Source organism: Macaca thibetana, chromosome 3 (assembly GCF_024542745.1).
Source record: "Macaca thibetana thibetana isolate TM-01 chromosome 3, ASM2454274v1, whole genome shotgun sequence".
NCBI lineage: Eukaryota > Metazoa > Chordata > Mammalia > Primates > Cercopithecidae > Macaca > Macaca thibetana.
In genome coordinates, this window is record NC_065580.1 from 128134302 (window position 1) to 128154179 (window position 19878).

Sequence of the window (19878 nt, forward strand, 5' to 3'; positions counted from 1 at the left end):
AACAGAAGCCAAAATTGACAAATGGGATCTAATTAAACTAAAGAGCTTCTGCACAGCAAAAGAAACTACCATCAGAGTGAACAGGCAACCTACAGAATGGGAGAAAATTTTTGCAATCTACTCATCTGACAAAGGGCTAATATCCAGAACCTATAAAGAACTCAATCAAATTTACAAGAAAAAAACAAACAACCCCATCAAAAAGTGGGCAAAGTATATGAACAGACACTTCTCAAAAGAAGACATTCATACAGCTGACAGACACTTGAAAAAATGCTCATCATCACTCGCCATCAGAGAAATGCAAATCAAAACCACAATGAGATACCATCTCACACGAGTTAGAATGGCAATCATTAAAAAATCAGGAAACAACAGGTGCTGGAGAGGATGTGGAGAAATAGGAACACTTTTACACTGTTGATGGGACTGTAAACTAGTTCAACCATTGTGGAAAACAGTGTGGCGATTCCTCAAGGATCTAGAACTAGAAATACCAGTTGACCCAGCCATCCCATTACTGGGGATATACCCAAAGGATTATAAGTCATGCTGCTATAAAGACACATGCACATGTATGTTTATTGCAGCACTATTCACAATAGCAAAGACTTGGAATCAACCCAAATGTCCATCAGTGACAGACTGGATTAAGAAAATGTGGCACATATACACTATGGAATACTATGCAACCATAAAAAAGATGAGTTCGTGTCCTTTGTAGGGACATGGATGCAGCTGGAAACCATCATTCTCAGCAAACTATCGCAAGAACAGAAAAACAAATACCTTATGTTCTCACTCATAGGTGGTTATTGAACAATGAGATCACTTGGACACAGGAAGGGGAGCATCACACACAGGGTCCTATTGTGGGAGGGGGCAGGAGGAAGGGATAGCATTAGGAGATATACCTAATGTAAATGATGAGTTAATGGGTGCAGCACACCAACATGGCACATGTATATATATGTAACCAACCTGCATGTTGTGCACATGTACCCTAGAACTTAAAGTACAGTAATAATAATAAAAAAGAAATAAAAGTCATCCAATAGGAAAAAAGAAAGTCAATTTAATTCTCCACCAGGGAAACGGTAGAGATTTCACCAAAAGACTCCTAAGCCTAAAAAATGATTTCAGCAAACTGTCAGGATACAAAATTAACATACACAAATGAAGTAGCATTTCTGTACACCAATAATATTCAAGCTGAGAAAGAAATCAAGAACACAGCTTTATTTAAAATAGCCACAAACAAAAAAATAACATACCTAGGAATGCATTAAGTCATGGAGGTAAAATATCTCTACAAGGAGAACTACAGAACACTGCTGAAACAAATCAGAGACAACACATAGAAATGGAAAACATTCCATCCTCATGAATTTGAAGAATCAATATAATTAAAGTGTCCATGCTCCCTAAAGCAACCCACAGATTAAGTGTTATTTCTATCAAACTATCAATGCCATTTTTGTTGGAACTAGAAAAAAAAACTTCGAAATTCATATTAAAGAATAAAAGAGCCCATATAGCCTAGGTATTCTTAAACAAAAAGAATAAACCTGGAGGGCTAACATTACCTGACTTCAAACTGTACTACAAGCTACAGTAACTGATATAACATGGTTCTGGTACAAAAAATATACATATATACCGATGGAACAGAAGAGAGAGCCCTGAAATAAAGCTACACTCCTACAAACAACTTATTTTTGGCAAAGACAATAGAAATAAACAAAGGGAAAATAACTCCCTATCTAATAAGTGGTACTGGGAAACCTGGTTAGTCATATGTAGAAGAAAAAAACTGTACCCCTACCTCTCACCATATAAAAAACATAACTCAAGATAGTTTAAAGACTTAGCTGTGAAGCTTCAAGCTATAAAAATCCTAGTTGAACACCTAGAAAGTACTCTTCTAGATACTGGCCTCTGTAAGGAATTTAACACCTTAAAAATAAATGCAATAGGCCAGACGCAGTGGCTCATGCCTGTAATCCCAGCACTTTCGGAGGCCTAGGTGGGCAGATCATGAGGTCAGGAGTTTGAGACCAGCCTGGCCAACACGGTTAAACTCTGTCTCTACTACAGATACAAAAAAATCAGCCAGGCATGGTGGTGCATGCCTGTAATCCCAGCTACTTGGGAGGCTGAGACAGGAGAATTGCTTGAATCCAGGAGATGGAGGTTGCAGTGAGCTGAGATCATGCCATTGCCCTCCTTCCTGGGTGACAGGGTGAGAGTGTGTCTCAATAAATAAATAAATAAAAATAAATAAAAATTGAAAATTGACATCTAATCTAGAGCTTCTGCACAGCAAAATAAACTATTGACAAAGTAAATGGACAACCTACAGTATGGAATAAAGTAATTGCAAACTGTGTACAACAAAATAATATATAGAATCTAAAGGAAATTTAATAGGAAGAAAGCAGACAAATAATATGAATAGATACTTCTCAAAGGAAGACATGAAAACTGGCAATAAACATGCAAGAAAATTGCTCAACATCCCAAATTATCAGAGAGATGTAAATCAAAATGACAATATGATACCATCTCACACCAGTTAAAGTGGCTGTTACTAAAAAGTCAAAAAATAACAGATGTTGTAGTTGTGGAGCAAAGGGAATCTACACACTGTTAGTGGCAATGCAAATTAATTCAGCCCCTGTGGAACACAGTTTGGAGATTTCCCAAAGAACTAAAGATAGAATTGCCATTTGACCCATCAACCTTGTTACTGAGTATGTGCTTAAAGAAAAATAAATTATTTTACCAAAAAGACACCTGCACTCAGATGTTTACTGCAGCACTATTCGCAATAGCAAAGGCATGGAATTAAACTAGGTACATATGAATCTTACATTGATGTTTCATGTTAATTTGCTTAAAATAAAGGCCTGCTGTAGCCATGTTGCTGCAAAGAACATTCTTTTTCTTTTCTATGGCTCCATAGTATTGCATGTTGTATAAGTATCTCAAATACTACATGTTCTTATTTATAAGTGGGTGCTAACCCTTGGGTGAACACGGAAACAAAAATAAAAACAATAAACACTGGGAATTCTAAAAAAGAAAAAAAAAGGAGATAAGCTTTGAAAAACTACTTACCAGGTATGATGTACCCTACTTGGGCAATGGGATTATTAAATGCCCAAATCAATATCGTGCATTATACCTATGTTACAAATATGTACGTGTAACCCCTGAATCTAAAATAAAAATAATAAAACACTTTGTGGAATAATGACATGTTACATTTCTCCAGTTCTAAGTTAATAGTTGGAATTAGGAGTGAAAGACAGAGAATTATGTTTGCTTTGGGCATAGGGCAAATGTTTATGGTTTTTTTTTTTTTTTTTTTTTTTTGGAGACAGAGTCTTACTCTGTCGCCCAGACTGGAGTGCAGTGGCACAATCCTGGCTCACAGCAACCTCCGCCTCGCGGGTTCAAGTGATTCTTCTGCCTCAGTCTCTTGAGTAGCTGGGATTACAGGCACCTGGCACCACACCCGGCTAATTTTTGTATTTTTAGTAGAGACGGGGTTTCACTGTTAGCCAGGCTGGTCTCAAACTCCTGACCTCAAATGATACGTCCATCTCGGCTTCTGAAAGTGCTGGGATTATAGGCATGAGCTACCACGCCCGGCACGAGGGGTGAATGTTTCTATACCAGGTCTCCCCACATTCTATAAACTAACATATTTGAAAGCTCTTGGCCTGTAGCCCAAGAAGTGTTATTTTCCCAGTTGTGCAGTTAAAATAAATGACTCAACATCTTTGTTTTTCATTTATTTACTGTACACTAGACTATAGAGTTAATTTGTTACTCTACTCTTTGGGAGAAAAATGTTAAGCTGTTCAATTATGTTTGCGTTGGGCATAGGGCAAATGTTTATGTTTTTTGGTTTTTTTTGTTTTTTGTTTTTTGTTTGTTTGTTTGTTTGTTCGTTTGTTTGTTTTTGGAGACAGAATCTTACTCTGTCGCCCAGACTGGAGTGCAATGGTGCAATCTCGGCTCACTGCAAACTCCCCCTCCCGAGTTCAAGTGATTCTCCTTCCTCAACCTCCCCAGTAGCTGGGATTACAGGCCTGTGCCACCACGCCTAGCTAATTTTGTACTTTTAGTAGAGACGGGGTTTCTTTATGTTGGTCAGGCTGGTCTTGAACAGGCTGGTGACCGAGTGACACTCTGTCTCAAAAACAACAACAACAACAACAACAACAAAAAGCTGTACTTAACAAAAGTTGCCATAAATTTCAAGCTAATATGCTCACACATATATTCTCCCTAGACGAGCCTTGGTGTGTTTGGAATCAAGGTATATAGCATTTCTGGCTTTTCTTGGGCTTCTTTACTTAAAATAGGAAGACAAGAAGTAAAACAGTCAACCATGACATATCTAGTTTCTACAACCACAGCATCTGAATCCTCCTGTTATGTCAACTAGAAATATTGATAGTATTTCATAACTGAAAAAAATTGATACTTTATATTTTTAATTTTTTTAATTTATAAAAATTTTTAGTTTCTGAACTGTATAAGTTAAACAACTTGAACATGCAGATACCTAAAAGTTTTACCTAGATAATAGTAATAATATTTTGGCTGAGCACGGTGGTTTGCGCCTGTAATCCCGGCACTTTGGGAGGCAGAGGCGGGCGGATCACCTGAGGTCGGGACTTCAAGACCAATCTGACCAACATGAAGAAACCCCGTCTCTATCAAAAATACAAAATTAGCCCGGCATGGTGGCGCATGCCTGTAATTCCAGCTACTCGAGAGGCAGAGGCAGGAGAATCCGCTTGAACCCGGGAGGCAGAGGTTGCGGTGAGCCAAGATGGCACCATGGCACTCCAGCCGGGGCAACAACAGCGAAACTACATCTAAAAAAAATAGTATTAATATTTTAATATCTTATGATTGTGAGTCACAATTGCTCCATTGGGTTTAATGGAAAGCAGTTATTTATCTTCTAAATATAAATAGAGAATAGACTTTCTATAATCCTTAGCATACAGATCTTTTAAGATTAGCACTGTGTTTAGATAACATTCATAGGTTTGTAGTAACAGAAATGTTAATTTTTTTCTAATGAAAGTGAAAAATCAATAGAAATAACTTGTTAAAATGAGTTTAAAAGAAACCTCACATGTGTACATTAAATAGCATTTAAAACCACACTGATTATTCCAGTATATTTCATTTTAATCACTGAGAAAAGTTAGTATTTTTAAATTCTTCAGTTGGAAAAAGTATTCTTATATTAGCGTTTCTGAAAGTTTCAGAAACTGTAGACCACTCAGTAATGAGGAGGCACATACAGATCACAAATTTTCTATATAATAGGCTTATCCTAACTTCTTTTTTTTTTTTTTTTTTTTTTTTTTGAGACAAAGTCTCCCTGTGATGCCCAGGCTGGAGGGTAATGGCACGGTCTCAGCTCATGGCAACCTCCACTTCCCAGGTTCAAGTGAGTCTCCTGCCTCAGCCACCTGAGTAGCTGGGATTACAGGCAAGTGCCATCATGCCCAGCTAATTTTAGTATTTTTAGTAGAGACAGGGCTTCACCATGTTGGCCAGGTTGGTCTCTAACTCCTGACCTCGGGTGATCCACCCACCTCGGCCTCCCAAAGTGTTGGGATTACTGGTGTGAGCCACTGCACTCAGCCATCCTAGCTTTTAATATAAAAATTAAACATATTTCAAAAGTAAAATTAGTGGCCCTTTTAAGTCATGAGAAGGATATCATTGTTAGAATCGATTTGCCAAAGTATTTATGTTAGGCTTAGTAATAAGTGCTTTAAACCAAAATTCAAGTTCTACATACTATCTCAGGATAAAAAGTGGCTTTTATTTTATTTTTTTACCAATAAAGTATTTTTAAATGTTATTTCCAATTTAGAGGGGGAACACTTAACCTTTCTAGACTCCCTCAGTAATTTGTAAATTACTTTTTGTTATTATTACTTTTTTCTTTTTCCTTTTTTTTGAGAGAAAGGGTCTCAGCCTGTCACTCAGGCTAGAGTGCAGTGGTGCAATTATAGCTCACTGCAGCTTCAAACTCGTGGCCTCAAAAAATCCTCCCTCCTCAGCCTCCCGAGTAGCTGGGACCACAGGCACAAGCCAGTGTTCCCAGCCCATTATTATCACTTTTAATGTCTGCTAGTTCTAGGTGTGCACAAAGATTTAAAGGGCACATTTTTTCCAGGGTTTGGCCATAACATGAGCACTGGAAATCAAAGAAATAGGTCCTGTGGGTGTGACCACTTCACATCCCAACTTGGCTCTTGTCCTTTGAAGAGTCAGAGTAATAGCAAAAGGCAAGAAGGGGACTTGGGTTTGGGGTCAGAAGGTCTGATTTTATGTCTGGAGTTGACCTCTTAAAGGCTATGTGAGGTTGGCATTGTCTTCAGTCCCTCTCTTGCATCTGTAAAATGAGGAAGGTGAGGCTTGATGAGTTCTGAGTTTCCTTGCAGTCTCTTTTTTGTTAAATTTTTTATTTCCATAGTTTTTGTGGGGGGGAGCAGGTGGTATTTGGTTACCCGAGTCAGTTCTTCAGTGGTGATTTATGAGATTTTTGTGCACCCATCACCCAAGCAGTATACACTGAACCCAATTTGTAGTATTTTATCTCTCACCTTCTTCCCAGCCTTTCCCCCTGAGTCTCTAAAGTCTGTTGTGTCATTCTTATGCCTTTTCATCCTCATAGTTTAGCTCCCACTTATGAGTAAAACATAGGACGTTTCATTTTCCATTCCTGAGTTATTTCACTTAGAATAATAGTCTCCAGTCTCATCCAGGTTTCTGTGAATGCCATTAATTCATTCCTTTTTATGGCTGAGTAGTATTCCATTATATATATATATCTCCACTTGTTTATACGTAGTTTTTATCCACTTATTGATTGATGGGCATTTGGGTTGGTTCCACATTTTTGCAGTTGCAAATTGTGCTGCTATAAACATGCCTGTGCAAGTATTTTTTTTGTATAATGACTTCTTTTCCTCTGGATAGATACTCAGTAGTGGGACTGCTGGATCAAATGGTAGTTTTATTTTTAGTTCTTTAAGGAATCTCCACACTGTTTTCCATAGTGGTTATACTAGTTTACATTCCCATCAGCAGTGTAGAAGTGTTCCCTTTTCACCACATCCATGCCGTCTATTTTTTTCAATCTTTTGATTATGGCCATTCCTATGAAAGTAAGGTGGTATTGCATTTTGGTTTTGATTTGTATTTCCTTGATCATCAGTGATGTTGTGCACTTTTTCATATGTTTGTTGGCCATTTGTATATCTTCTTTTGAGAATTGTTTATTCATTTTCTTAGCCCACTTTTTGACGGGATTGCTTGTTCTTTCTTGTTAATTTGTTTGAATTCATTGCAAATTCTGGATATTAGTCCTTTGTCAGATGTATAAATTGTGAGAAATTTCCCCCATTCTGTGTCTTGTTGTTTACTAACTGTTTCTTTTGCTGTGCTAACGTCCTTTAGTTTAATTAAGTTCTACCTATTTATCTTTGTTTTTATTGCATTTGCTTTTGGGTTCTTGGTCATGAAGTTTTTGCCAAAGCCAATGTCTAGAATGGTTTTTCTAATATTATCATCTAGAATTTTAAGTTTAAGGTCTTAGATTTAAGTCCTTTATCTATCTTGAGTTGATTTTTGTATAAGGTGAGAGCTGAGGGTCCAGTTTCATTTTTCTATATGTGGTTTGCAAATGATCCCAGCACCATTTGTTGAATAGGGTGTCCTTCTTGCACTTTTTTGTTGTTGTTGTTACTGCTTTGTCTAAGATCAGTTGGCTATAAGTATTTGGGTTTATTTCTGTTTCATTGGTCTATGTGCCTATTTTTATATCAGTACCATGCAGTTTTGGTGACTCTGGCCTTATAGTTTGAAATCAGGTAATGTGATGTCTCCAGAAATGTTCTTTTTGCTCAGTCTTGCTTTGGTTTATTTGGGTTTATTTCTGTTTCATTGGTCTATGTGCCTATTTTTATATCAGTACCATGCAGTTTTGGTGACTCTGGCCTTATAGTTTGAAATCAGGTAATGTGATGTCTCCAGAAATGTTCTTTTTGCTCAGTCTTGCTTTGGTTTGTGGACTCCTTTTTGGTTCTCTATGAATTTTCGGATTGCATTTTCTTTTTTTTTTTTTTTTTGAGACGGAGTCTCACTCCGTCGCCCAGGATGGAGTGCAGTGGCGCAATCTCGGCTCACTGCAAACTCTGCTTCCCGGGTTCTCCTGCCTCAGTCTCCTGAGTAGCTGGGACTACAGGCACCTGCCACCACGCCCGGCTAAGGTTTTGTATTTTTAGTAGAGACAGGGTTTCACTGTGTTAGCCAGGATGGTCTCGATCTCCTGACCTTGTGATATGCCCGCCTCGGCCTCCCAAAGTGCTGGGATTACAGGCGTGAGCCACTGCGTCCAGCCCAGATTGCATTTTCTAGTTCTGTGAATAATGATGGTGGTATTTTGATGGGAATTGCATGGGATTTGTATATTGCTTTTGGCAGTATAGTCATGTTTACAATGTTGATTCTACCCATTCCTGAGCATAGGATGTGTTTTTATTTGTTTGTGTCATCTATATTTCTTTCTACAGTGTTTTGTAGTTTTCCTTGTGGAAGTCTTTGACCTTCTTGGTTAGGTGTATTGCTAAGTGTTTTATTTCTTTTCAGCTATTATAAAAGGGATTGAGTTGTTTATTTGATTTTCAGCTTGGTTGCTCTTTGTGTATAGCAGAGCTATGGATTTGTGTATGTTAATTTTGTATCCTGAAATTTGCTGAATTCATTTATCAGTTCTAGAAGCTTTAATGGAAGAGTCTTTAGGGTTTTCTAAGTCTACAATTATATCAGCAGCAAACAGCAACAACAACAACAAAAAACAGGTGTTTTTTTTTTTTAGACGGAGTGTTGCTCTGTCACCAAGGCTGGAGTGTGATGGCACGATCTTGACTCCCTGCAACCTCTACCTCCTGGGTTCAAGCAATTCTCCTGCCTCAGCCTCCCAAGTAGCTGGGACTATAGGCACCCACCACCACGCATGGCTAATTTTTTGTATTTTTAGTAGAGACCGGGTTTGACCATGTTAGCCAGGATGGTCTTGATCTACTGACCTCATGATCCGCCTGCATTGGCCTCCCAAAGTGCTGGGATTACAGGTGTGAGCCACCACGCCTGGCTGACTTTCTCTTTACCAATTTGGATGTGCTTTATTTTTTTTCTCTTGTCTGATTGCTCTGGCTAGGACTTCCAGTACTATGTTGAACTGAAGTGGTGAAACGGGGAAATTCTTGTTTTGTTCCAGTTCTCGGGGGAAATTTTTTCAACTTTTATATTTATTTTTATTAATTTTTTTTTTTTTTTTTTTTTTTTTTGAGACAGAGTCTCATTCTGCCTGGAATGCAATGACTTTATCTCAGCTCACTGCAAACTCTGCCTCCCAGGTTCAAGTGATTCTCCACCTCAGCCTCCCTAGTAGCTGGGATTACAGGCACCTGCCATCATACCCAGCTAATTTTTGTATTTTTGTAGAGACGGGGTTTTACCATGTTGGCTGGACTGGTCATGAACTCCTGACCTCATGAGATAGACCCACCTTGGCCTTCTACAGTGCTGGGATTAGAGGCATGAGCCACCGCACCCAGCCTGCTTTCAACTTTTCCCCATTCAGTGTTATGTTGGCTGTGGGTTTGTTTTAGATGGCTTTTATTACATTGAGGTATGTCCATTGTACACTGATTCTGTTGAGGATATTAATAATGAAGGATGCTGATTTTGTCAAATGCTTTTTCTGCGTCTATTAAGATGATCATGTGATTTTTATTTTTAATTCTGTTTATGTGGTATATTACATTCATTGACTCATGTATTTTAAACCATCCATGCATCCCTGGTATAAAACCCACTTGGTTATGGTGGATTATCTTTTTGATATGCTGTTGGATTTGGTTAGCTAGTATTTTGTTAAGAATTTTTGCATCTATGTTCATCAGGGATATTGGTCTGTAGTTTTTTTATTGGTTGTGTCCTTTCCTGGTTTTTGGTATTAGGGTGATACTGGTTTTATAGAATGATTTAAGGAGGATTCCCTCTTTCTCTATCTTGTGGAGTAGTGTCAATAGGATTGGTACCAATTCTTCTTTAAATGTCTAGTAGAATTCAGTTGTGAATTTGCCTGGTCCTGGACTTTTTTTTTTTGTTATTGTTGGTAATGTTGTTATTACCATTTCAATCTCACTGCTTATTATTGGTTTGTTCAGGATTTCTAATTCTTCCTGATTTAAGCTAGGAGGGTTGTATCTTTCAAGGAATTTATACATCTTCTTCTGGTTTTCTAGTTTATGCATATAAAGATGTTTATAGTAGCCTTAAATAATCTTTTGTATTTTTGTGGTGTTAGTTGTAATAGCTCTTGTTTTGTTGCTGATTGAGCTTCTTTGGATCCTCTCCTTTTCTTGGTGAATCTTGCTAAAGATCTATCAATTTTATTTATCTTTTCAAAGAACCAGGTTTTAGTTTCATTTATCTTTTCTATTATTTTGTTTCAATTTCATTTGTTCTGTTAGGATCAGACTTTTTGATGTAAGCATTTAGGGCTATAAACTTTTCTCTTAGCACCATGTTTGCTGTATCCCAGATGTTTTTATATTATTCAGTTAGAAGACTTTCTAGCATACCCATCTTGATTTTATTGTTGAGCCAATGATCATTCAGGAGCAAGTTATTTAATTTCCATGTATTTTCATGATTTTGAAGGTCCCTTTTGGAGTTGATTTCCAGTTTTATTCCACTGTGGTCTGAGACAGTACCTGATATAATTTCAATTTTCTAAAATTTACTGAGACTTACTTTGTGGCCTATCATATGGTTTATCTTGGAGAAAGTTCCATGCACTGATGAATAGAATGTATATTCTGTGGTTGTTTGGTAGAATGTTCCATAAATATCTGTTAAGTCAATTTGTTCCAGGGTATAATTTAAATCCGTCATCTCTTTGTTGACTTTCTGTCTTGATGACTTGTCTAGTGTTATCAGTGGAGTATTGAAGTCCCCCATTATTATTGTGTTGCTGTCTATCTCATTTCTTAGGTCTAGTAGTAATTGTTTTATAAATTTGAGAGCTCCAGTGTTAGGTGCATATATATATTTAAGATTGTGATATTTTTCTGTTGGACAAGCCCTTTTATCATGATATAATTTCCTTCTTTGTCTTTTTTAACTGCTGTTACTTTAAAGTTTGTTTTGTCTAATATAAGAATAGCTACTCCTACTCCCTTTTTGTGTCCATTTGCATGGAATTTCTTTTTCCACCTCATTACCTTAAGTTTATGTAAGTCCTTATGTGCTAGGAGAGTCTCTTGAAGGCAGCAGATAGTTGGTTGGTGAATTCTTATCCATTCTACAATTCTGTATCTTTTAAGTAGAGTGTTTAGGCCATTTACATTCAATGTTAGTATTGATATGTGAGGTAGTATTCTATTTGTGATGGTGTTTGTTGCCTGTATACCTTGGTTTTTGTTTGTTTTATAGGTTCTGTGAGATTTATGCTTTAAAGATATTTTGTTTTAACATGTTTCCAGAATTTGTTTTAAGATTTAGAGCTCTTTTTAACAGTTCTGGTAGTGCTGGCTTGGTAGTGGCAAATTCTCTGAGCATTTGTTTGTCTAAAAACAACATTATCTTTTCTTAATTTATAGAGCTTAGTTTTGGCTGCATGCGGTGGCTCACACCTGTAATCCCAGCACTTTGGGAGGCTGAGGTGGGTGGATCATGAGGTCAGGAGATCAAGACCATACTGGCCAACATGTTGAAACCCTGTATCTACTAAAAATACAAAAAATTAGCTGGGTGTGGTGGCACACACCTGTAATCCCAGCTACTCAGGAGGGCGAGGCAGGAGAATTGCTTGAACTTGAGAGGCAGAGGTTGCAGTGAGCTGAGATCATGCCACTGCACTCTAGCCTGGCAAAAGAGCGAGACTTCATCTCAAATAAATAAATAAAGAGATACATAAATAAAATAAAGCTTAGTTTCATTGGATACAAAATCCTTGGCTAATAATTGTTTTGTTCAAGGAGGCTGAAGATAGCGCCCCAATCCCTTCTATCTTGTAAAGTTTCTGCTGAGAAATCTGCTGTTAATCTGATAGATTTTCCTTTAGAGGTTACCTGGTGCTTTTGCCTCACAGTTCTTAAGATTCTTTCCTTCATCTTAACTTTGGATAACCTGATGACAATGTGCCTAGGTGATGATCTTTTTGTGATGAATTTTCCAGGTGTTCTTCAATTTTCTTGTATTTGGATTTCTAGGTCTCCAGCAAGGCTGGGGAAGGTTTCCGTAATTATTCCCCTAAATACATTTTCCAAACTTTTATATTTCTCTTCTTTCTCAGGAACATCAGTTATGTTTAGGTTTGGTCACTTAACATAATCCCAGACTTCTTGAAGGCTTTATTTTTTCTTATTCTTTTTTCTTCATCTTTGTTGGACTGGGTTAATTTAAAAACCTTGTCTTTGAGCTCTGAAGTTCTTTCTTCTGCTTGTTTGATTCTATTGCTGAGACTTTCCAGAACATTTTTTATTTCTCTAAGTGCATCCTTTATTTCCTGCAGTTGTGATTGCTTTTTATTCATGCTATCTATTTCACTGACAATTTCTCCTCTCATTTCTTGTTTTGTTTTTTTTTTATTTTTAAAAAATTGTACTTCACGTTTCTCTGATGCCTCCTAGATTAGCTTAATAAATGATCTTCAGGTAAATCAGGGATTTCTTCTTGGTTTGGATTCATTGCTGGTGAGCTAATCTGGTTTTTGGGGGATGTTAAAAAACCTTGTTTTGTCATATTACCAGATTGTTTTTTCTGGTTCTTTCTCATTTGGGTAGGCTATGTCAGAGGGAAAGTCTAGGGTTCAAGGCTGCTGTTCAGATTCTTTTGTCCCATTGGGTGTTCCTTTGATGTACTACTGTCCCCCTTTTTTTAGAGATGTGGCTTCCTGAGAGCCGAGCTATAGTGATTATTATCTCTTCTGGATCTAGCCACCCAGCAGGTCTACCAGGCTTTGGGCTGGTACTGGGGGTTGTCTGCACAGCATCCTGTAATGTGAACTGTCTGCAGGTGTCTCAGCAAGATTTCCTTGGATAGGGCTTGCTATAGCTGCTGCAGGAAATGTGGTGTTTTTCCCAGGTTAATGGAGTTATGCTCCCAGAAGGATTATGGCTGCCTCTGTGATGTCATGCAGGTTGTCAGGGAAGTTGGGGAGAGCCAGCAGTTACATACCTCACCCAGCTTCCATGCAACCCAAAAGGTCAGTCTCATTCCCACTGTACCCCACACCCCAACAGCACTGAGATTTTTCCAGCCAGTGGGTGAGCAGGGCTGAGTACTTGCCCCAAGCTACCAGCCTCCCAGCTGATAAAGTGAGCAGGGTTTTGGTGCCTTCCTGCCTGTAGAGTCTGCACACCAGATTCATGCCCTCCTGGAGTTCTTGCCAGGAGACTTTGTGTTCAGTTGGAATTGTTACAAAGTTCAGCTGGAGGTTTCCTTCCTCCTGTGGTCTTTTCCAAGTACTTCTGGCAGCTCTCCCCCAAAACACCTTCGAGGCAAGTATGAAATGGCTTCCCAGAGGACCCAGAAAGCCCACAAGGTTTTTTCTGCTGTTTCCTCTACCCCTGTATTTTACTCACTCTCTAAACTGCTCAGCTCCAGGTAAGGTCAGATCCTTCTCCCGTGACCTAGACATTCGGGTTCCCCAGTAAGATTATGTGTTTGGGGGTGGGTGATCCCTTTTTTCCACGTTCACAGATGGGGCACTCCCAGTATTTGGGCTGTCTCCCAGGTCCTGCAGGAGCAATCCACTTTCTTCAGAAGGTCTGTGGGTTCTCTCAGCTTTCCTGGTTTATTCCTGCAGTAGTTCTGGAGCAAAAGTTCACGATGCAAGTCTCCACACACTGCTTTGTCTGTCCTAGTGGGAGCTGCAATCTGGTTCTGCCTCCTGAATGCTTTTTTTTTTTTTTTTTTTTTTTTTTTTCAAAAAAGTGGTTTGCAAATTTCTCTTTATTTTTTACTAAATTAGAAAATTCAAAGCCAAAATGTTAGGTCAGGAATAAAAACAAGCATCAGGTGAGAGGGTGTTTAGCATAATGGTTAATATAGTGAAACTCAGAATCAGGTGGTTTCTGATTGCATCCCAGTTCTGCCACTTATGGGCTGTATGACGTATATACAGTTTCTTGACCTCTCTTTGTTTGACTTTTCAATGGTTCAGCGAAAATAATAGTCATAAATGCTAGGGTTTTTATAAAATTTAAGCAATTAAAAGAAAGATGTCCAAAGAGTACCCAGAACATAGCAAGTGTACAAGAAACTTATTAGCTCTTATTTGTCAATTCTGTTAGATCATGATTAATGTTAAGCCTGAAAACAAGGTCCCTACATCAGTGGTTTGTAACCCATGTCTATTCTAGTCAGTCTGGGGCTATAATGCTAGTCAAATATTTTTAATACTATCCTTTTATTTAAAAAAGCATAATAGTATTTTTGATTGACATATCAAAGTTGCATACATTTCTGGAGTACAATGTGATGCTTGAATATATTATACATATATATATACACACACATATGTAATATGGAATGATTAAATCAAGTTAAATAACATATCTATGAACTTGCTTACCTATTGTTTTTTGTCATGAGACACTTGAAATTTACTTTTAGTTATTTCAAAATATACAATACATTATTGTTTACTATAGTCATCCTGCTGTGCAATAGATCTCAAAACCTACTGAAACTTTGTACCCTTTGATGAACAACTCCCTGTTTTCTTCCCACCACACTCAGCCTCTGCTAAAGATGATTTTACTTTCTACTTTCTTGAGTTAAACTTTATTCTATATATAAATGAGGTCATGCAATATCTGTCTTTCTGTGTCAGGGTTATACCATCTAGTGTAATGTCTTCCGAATTTATATTGTTTGAAATTATGAGATTTACCCCTTTTTAAGGCTGAATAGTATTCCATTGTGTATCTACGCCACATTTGTTTTTCAAAAAAATTATTTAAGGCCAGGCTTGGTGGCTTATGCCCGTAATCCCAGCACTTTGGGAGGCTGAGGCGGGTGGATCACGGGGTCAGGAGACCATCCTGACCCACATGGTGAAACGCCAATTCTAGTAAAAATACAAAAATTAGCTGGGTGTGGTGGCATGCACCTGTAATCCCAGCTACTTGGGAGGCTGAGGCAGGAGAATGGCTTGAACCCAGGAGGCAGAGATTGCAGTGAGCCAAGATCACACCACTGCACTCCAGCCTGGTGACAGAGCGAGACTCTGTCCCACCAAAAATTAAATATATTCATCTATTGTTGAAAAACTCATGTTATGGAAGGATATTTCTGTGTTAAAACATGTATTAATATAATTCAGCATATACATATATTATTAATAATAGCTAATTTGTACTGAGCATGAGCCATAACACAATTTATGTGTTAATAAATTTAATGCTCACAGTAACTGAATAACAGGTATTATTATTATCCTCATTTTACAGAGAAAGAAACAAAGCCAAGGAGAAAAATGACTTGCTTACTATACCAAAGCCAATATTAAACCACAGGCAACTTTGTCTCCAGAGATAAACCAATAAAACAATAAAAACCCTCTTCAAACAGAAAAATTAATTTTATATATGTATATGTATATATATTTTGAGATGGAGTTTTGCTCTCGTTCCCCAGGTTGGAGTGCAATGGTACAATCTTGGCTTACCTGCAACCTCTGCCTCCTGGGTTCAAGCGATTCTCCTGCCTCAGCCTCCCGAGTAGCCAGGACTACAGGCATGTGCCACCATGCCCAGCTAATTTTTGTATTTTGAATAGAGACAGGGTTTCACCATGTTAGATTGGATGGTCTCAATTTCTTAACCTCGTCCCGCCTCGGCCGCCCAAAGTGCTGAGATTACAGGCATGAGCCTCTGCACCCGGCTCACAAAATTATTTTTGACATTAATTTTTAAATAAAAGTTAACCAGAATTGATTAATTGGATACATTTTCATTGTCCTATGTACTTGTGAATGTATAAAATGGTACATAAGCGAGAAAAAAGCCAGTAAAAGGATAAGTTAGTTAATATTTCAATGAATAAAATTGGAAAGTAGTTAATTATTATTTGCAGATGATATTTTTGTTTGCTTAGATGACAAAAGCAACTAAAAGACTATTTTAAAAGTCTATTCAGGTGCCTAGGCAAAATTCTAAGATGATCCTCAGGATTCCCAGTTTGTTGCACACCTGCTGTGTAATCCTTTTTTTAAGTGTAAAAAAAAAAAGTGTGACTGTGGTGGAAAATCACTCATGAAATTAGGTTACTAATGTGTTGCCTTTGTGTTCATCAAAAGGGAGATTATCCTGATTGGGCTAAACTAAATCAGAGGTGCTTTTAAAAGAAAGGGACACATCCTGGGCATGGTGGCTCACGCCTGTAACCCTAGCGCTTTTGGGAGGCCTAGGTGGGCACATCATGAGGTCAAGAGATGGAGACCATCCTGGCCAACATGGTAAAAATACAAAAATTAGCTGCGCGTGGTGGCACGTGCCTGTAGTCTCAGCTATTTGGGTGCCTGAGTCAGGAGAATCTCTTGAACCCGGGAGGTGGAAGTTGTGGTGAGCCAAGATCGTGCCATTGCATTCCAGCCTGGCGACAGAGTGACACTCCTTCTCAAAAACAAAACAAAACAAAACAAGACAAAAAAGAAAAAAAAAAAGGGACACATCAGAGAAAAACACCCCTGCTGGTCTGGAAGTAAGTGACTTCCAGGTGGGCTAGCTAAACTGCTTATGGAGGCCACATGGCAGGAAATACATTTGTATCTTTTCATTATTCCTGGCTCCCACATGTTGCTTCCAGTAGGGAGGACAGGAGGATCCCATGGATCCTCCCCATGGCAGAGGAAAGAAGAGGGGGTTCTCATTCATTCAATAAATAATCACCTGATGATCTGAGATAGCTTAAGATAAACAGAGGAGACCACACATGACCACATTAAAGGGAGGAAGGAGGCAATCTGGTTGAAAGGGGTCACCGGCATTAGGAAGCAACATTTAGTAAGTGGTAATGAATGATGAGCCTGTGGGATATTGATAGTCTACCATCAATGAGAGTGAACTCATTCTAATTAAATCAGCATGTGTGCACCATTCTGGTGACCCAGTTTTACACTACCCATTACAGAAATACCATGGGGACCAGTAGGTACCCTCCTAGAATTAAAATTATCATGAGAAACATATCTAATTTTTCATTTTCACAATTGAAAAATCTTGAGAACATTATTAATTTGATGATGAACTTATCTTCTGTTAATTTTAGATTTTAGAGAATTCTACTATACTTTAATACCATATTGAACTTTAAACATCTTAATATATATGTATTTCTTTTTTTTGTTTGGAGACAGAGTCTCAGTCCATCAACAAGGATGGAGTGCAGTGGCACCATCTTGGCTCACTGCAACCTCCACCTCCCAGGTTCAAGAGATTCTCCCGTCTCAGCCTCCAGAGCAGCTAGGCTCACATCACCACACCTGGCTATTTTTTTTTTTTTTTTTTTTGAAATGACAACATAAGTGTTTAATGATCTTCACCATGCTTTCCATTCCCAGTAAAAAGTAAAAACTCATAGATTTTAAGTGGGGTGGGGAGTAGTGAATGGGAGAAAACAAGTTTTAGGGAAGGACAGCCAAACTGTCTAATTTAGGCTCTCGTTAACCTCAACAGTCTTTGAGGCACCATAAAGCTGTTACAAAGCCATGACTAATGCTGCCTCTAGATGGAAGCATAACTAATTATAAAGGTGATTCTTGCCAGCCGCTGTGGTGCAACTATAGTTCCAGCTACTTGGGAGGCTGAGGAGGGAGAATCACTTGAGCCCAAGAGTTCAAGGCTAGTCTGGGCAACACAGTGAGACTCTACCTCAAAAAAAAAAAAAAAAAAAAAAAAAAAAAAAAAAAGCAAAAGGTGATTCTCTAGAGAGCGAACTCTGGGATATTGGAGAGTAACAATATAATGATCTCATTTCTGCCTACTTAGAAGAAACTCCTCTCCTTTTGCTGTGTGGGGACTGTTATTTCAAGCAGAAAGGACATCAGCAAAGAGTAAAATCGATACCTTTTACTCTCCACATTACAATAGTTCTCAAGCAAAGCTTGGATTTTCTATTTAATCAGTATTGATCCAAAGGTATCCAGAATGAAGTGATTTTCGGCATTTATCCTTTGCTAATCTTGCTATTATGAATCCCGAAATTGGTATGACACATTTCAAGGGTGCAACTTAAAGTAAGTCTACACAACATGTAAGGCTAACAATTGCCACATATTTTAATGAGAAAAACATCAAAAAAACTTCTCAAATTGTTTTCCAGTGGCATAGCCAATGGATACTTTTTTAAAGCTGCAAACAAATAAATGGTACTGATACTGTGTTAAAGGCCCCCTGGGTATGCTTCCATCATAGCATCTCCGTCCTCCAACTACAATAAATGCTAAGACTGATTAAGCCCTTAGGTTAAAAGGCCATGTCTACTGGAAATACTACAGGATCCGCTACTGTCTCCATTAAGGCAAACCATTTCTAAATGATGGTGAAAGGAATGTTTCTGAAATCTCCCAATTGTAAAGGACCTGAAAAGAAAGTATAAAAACAGCAAGAAAATGGGTACATATATAGAATCATACCATCTTTTCATCATGCAACATTGGCTCCTCACATCAGGAAGATTAAATAGAATATTTATACATATTCTTTGTACACATCTTTCTCTCCCTCTGTGAGTACACATGTACTTGTCCTTGCCTGGGTCTCCAAGGCTACATGTGGTAATGGGCTACATTTGCTGAACCAGAGTCCAGTTTGGTTTTGTTTCTTGCTGAGGATATGTTCTAGGTCTTCTCTTAATTTTTCCAGATATCCGCATACACCACAGACTCTGACTTGTTAATCTTGTCACTGTGATGTCCACCAGAGTGGTCTAACTGTGCATATATGACTGGGACCTGGTGAGATCCAGAAGGCAGTCTCTTTACAAAACCCTCAGTGTCAGAGTGGGACTTCCGAGGAGCCTGTTTAACTGGTGACAAACTCTCTGATGTAACCCCGTTTAGAATTTTTCCTTCTATAGAGGACAGCCAGAATCATGCTGATGAGCCGAGTGAGACCTAGGATCACAGTAGTAACTATGCCCCACACTACCCAAACTGGAAACACAGGCAAACTCTCTTTTTCTACAACATAGAGCCTAATGTGTCCAGACTGGAAAACAATGTCAGGAGGGTTTTTGACATCACAGCTATAGGTGCCATTGTATATAGACTGCATATTTTCTGTGTTGATTGATGCATCTTTCTTGTCAAGGTCTTCAGCCCAGCTGATTCTGTCTTTAAATAGTGGATAATTCCCAAGGTACACCTGCCCTTGGGAATAGTGGAAAAATGACGTGGTGGTGTCAGCCCCCTCTGGCTGGAAGCTTCAGAAGACTGAGGTCAACCCGCCAGTCATATTAGTAGACTTGAGCTTGCAGGTCAGCTTCCCTTATGTACCATTTGCCATGAAGATTTCTTTTGGTGTATATGCTTCCAAGGCTGGTACTCCAGCTGTCAAGAGCCCCAGCACCACTGCCAGCACTGACCACAGCCAGCGCCTCCTGTCTGGGGCTGCAATAACTGTCCCAGCTCTGGCAGGCGCTGCCATTGTCTAGCCACTGCAGTCGCTGCCGCTGCACCTCTGAGCCCGGGTCCCCACTGAGGTTGGCTCGGCTTGGGGAAGAGGGTTTTGATCTCTCTGCCACCCGTGC

At 38.6% G+C, this 19878-nt stretch overlaps 1 protein-coding gene and 1 pseudogene across 2 annotated transcripts in view; both read right to left on the reverse strand.

Annotated features, from left to right (window-relative positions):
* Nucleotides 1-19878, reverse strand: part of LOC126950211 (zinc finger protein 680) — a 473756-nt gene that overhangs the window by 219787 nt on the left and 234091 nt on the right. The window lies entirely within an intron of this gene.
* Nucleotides 18183-19775, reverse strand: LOC126950237 (myelin protein zero-like protein 1; annotated as a pseudogene). Its single transcript, XR_007724082.1, has one exon. The product of XR_007724082.1 is annotated as a myelin protein zero-like protein 1 (transcript).